Raw genomic sequence first — 9,293 nt, 5'->3', positions numbered from 1 at the left:
TGGTGAAAAAAAATGGATTTTTTTCCATAAGGCTGATGCTTTTCAGAAAACGTCAAAGCTCTTGTGATGGTTCCAGTCTTTTTGTCACTCAGATTTAGACTAAGCCTCTAGTTCTCCAGAACTTTTTCCCCCGTCCTAATGAGGCAGGGCCAGCATTTGGGGAGAGACCAACTTGCCCCTGCGGATTTTCCAACAAACTTCCCTTCTAATCATCTACACTCCGGTTTTCAATGCAGAAGGAGATTCTGAAAGCCTGTTGGCTAACTAAGAACTTGACAGTACTTATGATCAGTCTGGAATCGTGACATGGGGCATAAATCTCGTAAATCTCCATGAGAGACAAAATGCACAGTGGTATCAAAGGCAGACAAAAAGGACAGATTGGCCTTTTCCATTCCAAAATCACAGCTATTCCCCATCCTATCGCATATTAAAACTTATTAATCAAATCCAGAATTCATTAAAACAGGAAACAAAAGAAAAGCAAGTGAATAGATTGGCTCTTTTGGGTTTGATGGTGGCTAGGTAACAGATGCAGGGCAGTGGAAAATGGCTGGAAAGTTGTGGTAAAAGTTTAGTAAAGATGTGAATCATATTTAAATTAACAAAATAATAAATTAGTTAAAGTTTTAGCAATTCACAATTTAATTTAATTCATTATACATCCATTAGTAGAACATTATGGATGGTTTGATTGTTAGTTAGTTAGTTAGTAAATTAGTTTAATGCTATACAAGTAGAAGTTATCGACTTTTTAAGGCCTCATTTGGACAAATTAAAAACATACAATATTATGCTATGGTCTTTGGTACATTAACATAATGTTTTGTTTAATAATATCTTCAAATATATAAGCTGCACTAATTAAAAAAATAAATAAATAAAATAAATTGGTAACACTTATAATAATGTTCACTGATATTTTTATTTATTTATTTTGTATTTATTTTTAGCTTTTTCTTAAAAGTTTAATTTTAGAAACATTATTAAACGTCCACTGAAATGTAATAATATTTATTTAGTAATTATATATTTCTACTATTTACATTTTAATTTATTCCACCTTTATTTCAATTATCAAAAATAATTTGTAATAGTTTTAGTTATTATCATAACAACACACATCGCAGCTATGCATAGCTGAGGTTTCTTTTTAATGAAGCTCACTGGATTATAATCAGTTCAGATTATGTCTGATGCAGGCCTTGCTAATGCAATGTTATCTAAATATGGGACAGTTAAAGCTACCCTGGGCCTGACTGTTTAAAATTATGGCATATGCTGCAGCATACGCTACCTGCGCTAAAATAAACAGCTGTGTGCAGATTTAAAAAGCCTTCATATTCAGTTAATGTCAGGGAGGATTATTTTCACTGTTGTCAGTTTTCAATAAAAAAAACCCCACACAAGTCACATTGTTGTTCTTGAGATTATTTCATCACAGCCCTTTGCCTATATGCCAAACCTGAATGTTCTGTATTTTTTATTTTATTTTATTTTATTTTTATTTTTTTGGTCGTGCATCTGTATTATTTTTGGATGTGTGAACTGCGTGAGGCTGCTGTTGTCTTTGTGGTTGTGAAACTAGTTCGTTCTATTCTGTTTCTTGTTCAAACATACGTGGTTGTATTCAAGTGTTTGTCATTATTCACCATCTGTAATTTTAAAATAGTTCTACATGAGGCAATAATCCTTATTTTCTAAGCAATAAAAGAAAATGCAAATAATTCAGCAAGTTTGGAATAATACTCTCACTTGAACCCATTTAATTTGCTTAATCGTTTTAAACAAATGTCTTGTTTAATAATGCATAATCACTACATCTTCTATATATATTAAAAATCATAATAGAAAACCTGCTTTGAGATACATTACTTGTACAAAAAGTTGTATGAAGTTAGAACTTCGAACAGAATAGCAAACAAGAAAAACAAAAATAAACAAGTAAATTTTTGATTATCGTTTCAGCATTGTGGGAAATTATTAGTGCATACTGCTGTATCTTCATACATTGCAGCCTGCTGCGTCTCTCCATTCATCTCAGCATGTCAGGATTCATGACTGGAACATTATGGAGGTCATACTTTTACTGCAGCATAGATAAGCTTTATCACGGCACTGCACATTATTGGACTATAGTTTTTTACCCTCTCCAATTACAGCAGCTGTCCCATTATTTTATCAATAACAGATGCCTCCATTTTGTAAAGCTGATATCCCAAAACAGCAATATGGAGGCAAACCTCTGTGTCCTGATATTAGGCCTACAGCGTCGAGATTACTGCCACCCAAACAGACTATTTAATCACTCCAACTCGCTATTGACATAAACGGCTGATACCAGAAACGTGCTGTGTTTGGTAAGATAATGCTGCCTTCATAAAAGATGCAAAGAACAAAGTCATTCCATCAGAAGGGTTAGCAGATTAGCATAAAAAAGTTGTGTTTACTCAGTGAAAGAACACTTAAAAGCCCAGTTATCTTTCAAGCTGAAGATTAAATGCGTTTGAATTTCACTGTGCTGTTGTCAAAGGCACAAAGTCACTCAGAAAGCGTCCTTCAGATTAAATGACCTTTCTTAGCATGTTACGTATTTAAGCATTTTGCGTGTACTAAATTAAAGCAACCAGAAAGGCTAATCATTTGATAACCGACTCTCGTTTCAGATGTGTATTGTAACTTTCCAACCCAGCGGATCGAACTCTGACCGTACCAAATGCTCTAGTTTGAAAGCTCCCTAAAAATGACATATGGGAAGCCATGCGCATTCATAAAATCCAAACCGACATTTTTCACCTTCAAGCCAAAGGCTATAATGATATTGGCAGAAAAAAAGCCATCAAATGTGAGTTCCATTAAACATTTTTATGTCGGAGACTTTTATAAACTAGTCCATGCAGCCAGCAGCGGAGATTCACCATTCAAAATCCAGCAGATGTGGCATAATGAAGCCATTTCTGTTACTGTGCTTAACTCTCCTGTTCAGAATAGAAGGGCAGAAAATAGGCTTGTCAGGGTGAGTGACGCTTCCCATTTCTATGTATAATTCAAGGCAAGCTGCCATCAGACTCATGCCCAGTCCACATCACTCGAAGAGCAATGAAGACAAAGTGCAAAATCAAAAATGTCAAGAACAAAGAAAAAAAACTTACTTTCAAATACAGGTATTTGAGTGTATCAAAATCTGGTGAGTAAATAAAAATGGCGATTTATATTAGTTGCATGTGTGGTGCATTTTTCTAGTGAGTTGTCTTCTAATTAGAAGCTACAGCTACTAACTAGTTGGTTATAAGCATGCATATTACTAGCAAATTATCTGATAATTAGTACTTATAAAGCAAATAATAATGTCTTATTTTGCATGACAGTATTTTAGATTCCTTTAATCGTCTACATGTATCCCATTACAAACAGTCTATTGAGGCAGTAATTGTGAAAAATTAACCATATAATATGCATAATTTATATTAGCTTTAGTACAATGGCAAATAATGTCTAATACACATTGTCTTTTTAATAACAAGATTATCTTTTAACATTCATTATAACCAAATTCGTATGTTAAAAACAGAATGTAAAATATATCGTACATTTCAATATCTAGTCTTTATTGCTGGTAAATTCAACATTGACAGATCCAGGAAAATGTTAATTTTGGACCAGAATAGAATAAATATTTGTAACAAAATATCACATCAACAGCAGAGTCCACCCTTAAGAAAAAAAAGCAGAAAAAGCTCATTTGCTCTATTAGAGTGGAGATGATTAAATGGAAAAGGCTATTGTTGTCCATGTGGTATTTCTATGGGTGGTTTTTAATAATGTAATTTTTGACAAAAGTCTTTCCCAGAAGTACACTGTATGAGATTTCATCAGCCGCTTCTCACATTCTGTATCTTTAACTGGCACTGCCACCCTGGAGTCTGTCAGGATATCAGCAGCGCAACAGTGCCATCTCTGGTCATCAGCTGTAAACCATTAACAAATGGCTTTTTGCTTCCCATTATAAAAGCTTCAACTTCTGTTGCTCATACTTCCTCAAGACTAAGGAGTCATGATTTAGCTTGTCATCACTAGCTCGACTAGCAGTTAACCTCAGCTGGTGGATGTCATAACTACACTATCTGTGGGCAAAAAAAAATATTTTTTCAACAGTGACTGCAATTCATCTAGCTATATCAATCAATCGCTGTAAATATTTTATAAATATGGTTTCATAATATTAAAATTATATTATATTATTATAGAAATATGTTTTAAAAAGAAGCCCTTTTTTTTTCCTTTTTATTTCAAGGCTAATTGTGAGCTTCACATTTTCCGTATATCCAGATGGTCGATACTTCACATCATTTGCAGACGTTTTTTTTTTTTTTTTTAATTTTATGGTAAATTGCATAAAATGAAAGAAATAAACAATGTAGTATTCCGTGTGAAATTATAATCAAGAAAATGTCTTGATCAAGAAGTGATCACATTTTAAAATATGTACATCACTGCTTCTAATTAAGCAATATAATTTGACTCTTAATCAGGAAATACCATGCCAAAAGTAAAAAACAAAAAGTAATTATTGTATATTCATGTGTATAGCAGCAGACAAAATGTATTATATTAGTATATTATAAATGAAATGTTATTCTTTTCCCTGTTTGCCTTTTGACATCATTAGTTTTCAATGTTCTTCTGATGCTATTAGCCAATCAGTGTCACTCTCCTGTTGCTCCAGTGTGATTAGACACATGACATTTACAGCTCAGGTGATTGGTTAAAAAAGCAATGTCCAGAACTGGGTTTTTCTGATCAAAGCTTTCAGATTTAAAATTACTGAGGTTGAATTCAGAATAGCATCTTATTGATATCTCTACAATATCACTACAATATCTGTAGTGCAATAGTAGTATGCCAGCCAAGCAACGACCATTGAGATGACTAATAAAATTATCCAGGTTTTATCAACCTACTTGCTCAAAATCATCACTATCAGAAGCATAAAATATGGCGAGGAGGGCTCTGTGCCTGTACTTGAGGACCTAATGACACAAGAGACCATATTTAATGAGCTGGAAAACTATTAGGTCTAGATGGCATCTGCTAATGATAGCCAGACACTCTTTCCCAATGCAAAAAGGACGTTTACCTTCACCAAGCATTACAAATTAATGTTGCGATTAGCAGCATAATTAAGATGGAAAACTCTCTCGGACGCTTCTTGTTTAAATCTGAGGTGAGTGGATAAAACGAATGTTATGTTCAACGTAAAACAAGCAACATGCCCAATCACGATTAGCGATCATTGCAAATTATTAAACAACAGATGCAAAACAAAGCATTCTAATCAACACATGTGAAACAAAAGGCACTTAAAATCAACGTGACAAACAAACGTTTTATTGCATTCGTCTTCTCATGGGATTAACCATTCTTTTCTCTGAAACCAAGGTCAGGAAATGTCATTCGGTTTATAATTAATTTCAGCAGCCCCGGAGGCACATCATTAATCATATTTACGGATCAACTCTAATTTAATATGTATTTCATCACGCTATGAGTGGTTGTAAACACTGGAAACAGGGTACAAATAATTTTCTCCGCTTAGTTTACGCTGCCTGAAATAAAGCAGCAGTAATTTTATGGAAATTGTACCTGTATTGAGAAGTTTGTTCCACGGTGCTTAATTGATTAGTAAAATTAAGTCAACACTAAACAGACCAATTTATTAAATGTCATTATAAGGTCTGTGGTGGAGAACTAATAATTACAATGTAACTTAATACATTCTGTATTTCCTTTTTATCTGTCACTGGAATTTCGTTTTCAAAGTGAGATTGTTATTAATATTATTATTGTTAATTTCCATTGTATACTTTAGCATACTTTCAGAAGAATACATACTGATAATATACTTTTGCTGTTTTGGTGCTTATGGACCTTAAAAACCACGAATTCTGTTGTCTACCAAAAAATCCTAAAGGACAATGTCCTGCCATCTGTCCATGACCTCAAGCTGAAGCAAAATTGGGTTCTGCAGCAGGACAATGATCCAAAACACACCACAAGGGCACTTCTGAATGGCTGAAGAAAAACAAAAAGAAGACTTTGGAGTGGCCAAATCAAAATTCTGACCTGAATTCTATGGAGATGCTGTAACATGACCTTAAAAAGGAGGTTCATGCTCAAAAACCCTTCGATGGGGCTGAATTACAACAATTCGGCAAAGATGATTTAGCCAAAATTCCTCAACAGCGCTATAACAGACTCATTGCAAGTTATCGCAAATGCTTGATTGCAGTTGTTGCTTTAACCTCTTAAGAACCAAGAAAAAAAATGTCTTTGTTTAGAGCACTGAAAATAACTTAAAGATAACTTAATTTTAAATTATATTTCAAGTTATCCTATGCCCTCATTTAAGGACATCAGGACTCAGTTTCTTTAAAAAGATACATGACATGTATTTACATGAATATGCATAGGCAAAACAACAGATTTTTAAAATCACCAATACATTATTTTTTTTTTTTATTTAAACAAACTTAAAGATGGTTCTCATCTATGTTATAACAGAATGATTTGATATACCATTTTTCTTTCTGCAAAATGTGTATAAAATCGTCATAAACAGGTTTTTATCTATAACCTAAAATGTAAGGAGGGCACTGAGGCGGTGTTGGAATCCATATGCAGGGTTTATTTAACAACCGAGAGAAAAGAAACAAAAACAGGCAGAGGGTCAGCAACGAAGGCAGTCAGGATCGGTTACCAGGTTAGAGGGCAATTCTGTAGGTGTGGTAGAGTAGCAGGCAATGGGTCGACACAGGTGAACGGTTCAAACAGGCAAACAAAACAAAGGGGCAAATCCAAGGAGCAGATAGAGCAAACAGGCAGAGATCATACACAAACAGCAATCAGAATAAATAATGAAAACGCTCGGGAAGGCAGTACTTCGTGTAGATGAGTTTGTGAGCTCTGACGTTATACTGGTCAAACAGGAAGCGGTTGCAGAGGAAGTGGAGCTGAGTCAGTACTCCGGTGACGGCTCCCTCTGCTGGCGTTGGCCTCCCCTAGGAGCGACTCCTGGAGCTCGATGTGGATATACTTGTGGTCGTGGTTCTGGGCGGTTGGGTCTGTTTTGAGTAAACTCCTGGGTCAGAGAGGGATCCAAGATATCCTGGGCGGCTACCCATGATCTCTCAGGTCCGTAACCCTCCCAGTCCACCAAATACTGGAGCCGACCCCCTCTTCTCTGAGAGTCCAGCAACTCATGCACCTGATATGCAGGTTGTCCATCAATGTCAAGAGATGGAAGTGGTTTTGGTTGCCAGATGGACTGGTTTCAGGAGGGATACATGAAAGGATGGAGAGATAAGGTAGTTAGCAGGAAGCTCAAGTTTGTATGTTATGTCATTAATTCTTTCAAGAATTTTAAAAGGACCCACATAGCTGGGACTAAGGCTTCCTGCTGGGCAGCCAAAATTTGATGTCCCTGGTTGAGAGCCAGACCCGTTGTCCAGGTTGGTAGGGAGGATATGGGCGACGTCATCGAGTGGCCTGGAATTCTAGAGTACGAACAGCTCTTTGGAGACGAACGTGAGCACTATTCCACACCCTCTCACTACGACAAATCCAATTATCGATGGCAGGAACTGAGGATGGTTCACCCGACCACGGGAACAGGAAAGGCTGGAATCCTAACACACATTTGATGGAGTGAGGCCAGTGGATGAATGAGTAAGTGAGTTCTGGGCGTATTCAGCCCAGTGTAGAAACTACGACCATCTATGCTGTTCATGAGAGCAATATGTTCTCAGGTAGCACCCGATTTCTTGGTTAAGCCGCTCTACTTGTCCATTAGATTGTGGGAGATATCCTGAAGTGAGGCTAACATTAATGTCCAGGTGCTTGCAGAAGGCTTTCCAGACCTGAGAAGTGAATTGGGGACCTCTATCACTGACTATATCTTCCGGGATACCATAGATCCGAAAAACCTGGTGGAAGAGTGCTGGAGCTGTCTCCATGGCTGTGGGGAATCATTTGGGAGGTATCAGGCGGCAAGATTTGGAAAAACGATCAATGATGACTAATATGGTGGTGATCAGATTGGGAGGGGTAAGTCTGTTATAAAGTCTATGGAGAGGTGGGACCATGGTCGTTGGGGAATGGGCAAGGGCATAAGGAGCCCGGATAGTAGTTGCTTGAAAGTTTTGGACTGTGCACAGACTTGGCAAGATTTTACATAATTGGTGATCTCTCTCGACATGGTGGGCCACCAGAAGTTTTGGGTTAATTGGATTGTTTGTGATATGCCTGGGTGTCCACCGGCGAGGGACGTATGGACCCACTGGATCACTCGTAGTCGAAGGGTTGCAAGAACATACTGTTTGTTAGGGGGGGACAGTTTCCTGGAGCTGGTTCATTCAGTTGGGCTTATTGAATCTGCTCCATGAGATCCCAAGAGACGGGGGCCAAAATAACTGAGGAGGGGATTATAGGCTCATGGTCGGTAGGGTTGCTCTAAGATTCGTAGCGTCTGGAGAGAGCATCCACTTTACGGTTTTTGCTACAAGGCCAGTAGGTCCCTGTGAAACAATTGAGTGAAGAAGAGGGACCAGTGAGGTTGTCGAAGGGTTCATTTGAGGTTTTTATGATCAGTAAAATCACCTGGAAGGTGTGCTTGGCTCCCTCTAGCCAGTGTCTCCATTTTTCAAAAGCGACTTTCATTGACAGGAGTTACCTACATAGTTATGTTCAGCATGAGATAGCTTCCTGGAGAAGAACCTGCAAGGGTGTAATTTGCCTGTGGTTTCACTCCTCTGGGAGAGTATGGCTCCGATACCACAATCAGACTACTTCTACAACAAAGGGTAAATCAGGATCACAATGTTTCAGTATAGGAGCAGGCGTAAAACGTCCCTTCAAAGTGATTAAGCTTGACTGGCTTCCTTGGTCCAACTGAGTTTGTGAGGTTTACCCTTTAATAATGTGCGCTAGAAATTGGCAAATCCTAAGAATTGTTGTAGCTCCTTGATTGTGGTGTGTTGTGGCCAGTCAGTAATGTCTTGGACCTTTCTTTCATCCATGCTCAACCCATGATAACCCAATAATTAAGTAATTGGTAATTGAGTTGCCTTAGCTTTACTGAACACATCAAGAAAGTCCTGGTAACATGAAGGGATATTAACAGGTTTTTGAGTAATCGGGGGTCTCAATGCTGGTAGTCATACAGGGTGCTGGTTTGGAAGAAAAACAGTGAGTGTGGCAGAATGCGGACCAGCCAGTTATTTCACAATGCTACCATG

The sequence above is a fragment of the Puntigrus tetrazona genome, chromosome 15 (assembly GCF_018831695.1).
Source record: "Puntigrus tetrazona isolate hp1 chromosome 15, ASM1883169v1, whole genome shotgun sequence".
In the NCBI taxonomy this organism is placed as follows: domain Eukaryota; kingdom Metazoa; phylum Chordata; class Actinopteri; order Cypriniformes; family Cyprinidae; genus Puntigrus; species Puntigrus tetrazona.
The sequence above is the reverse complement of the archived record's forward strand: the minus strand, read 5'-3'. Positions refer to the sequence as shown.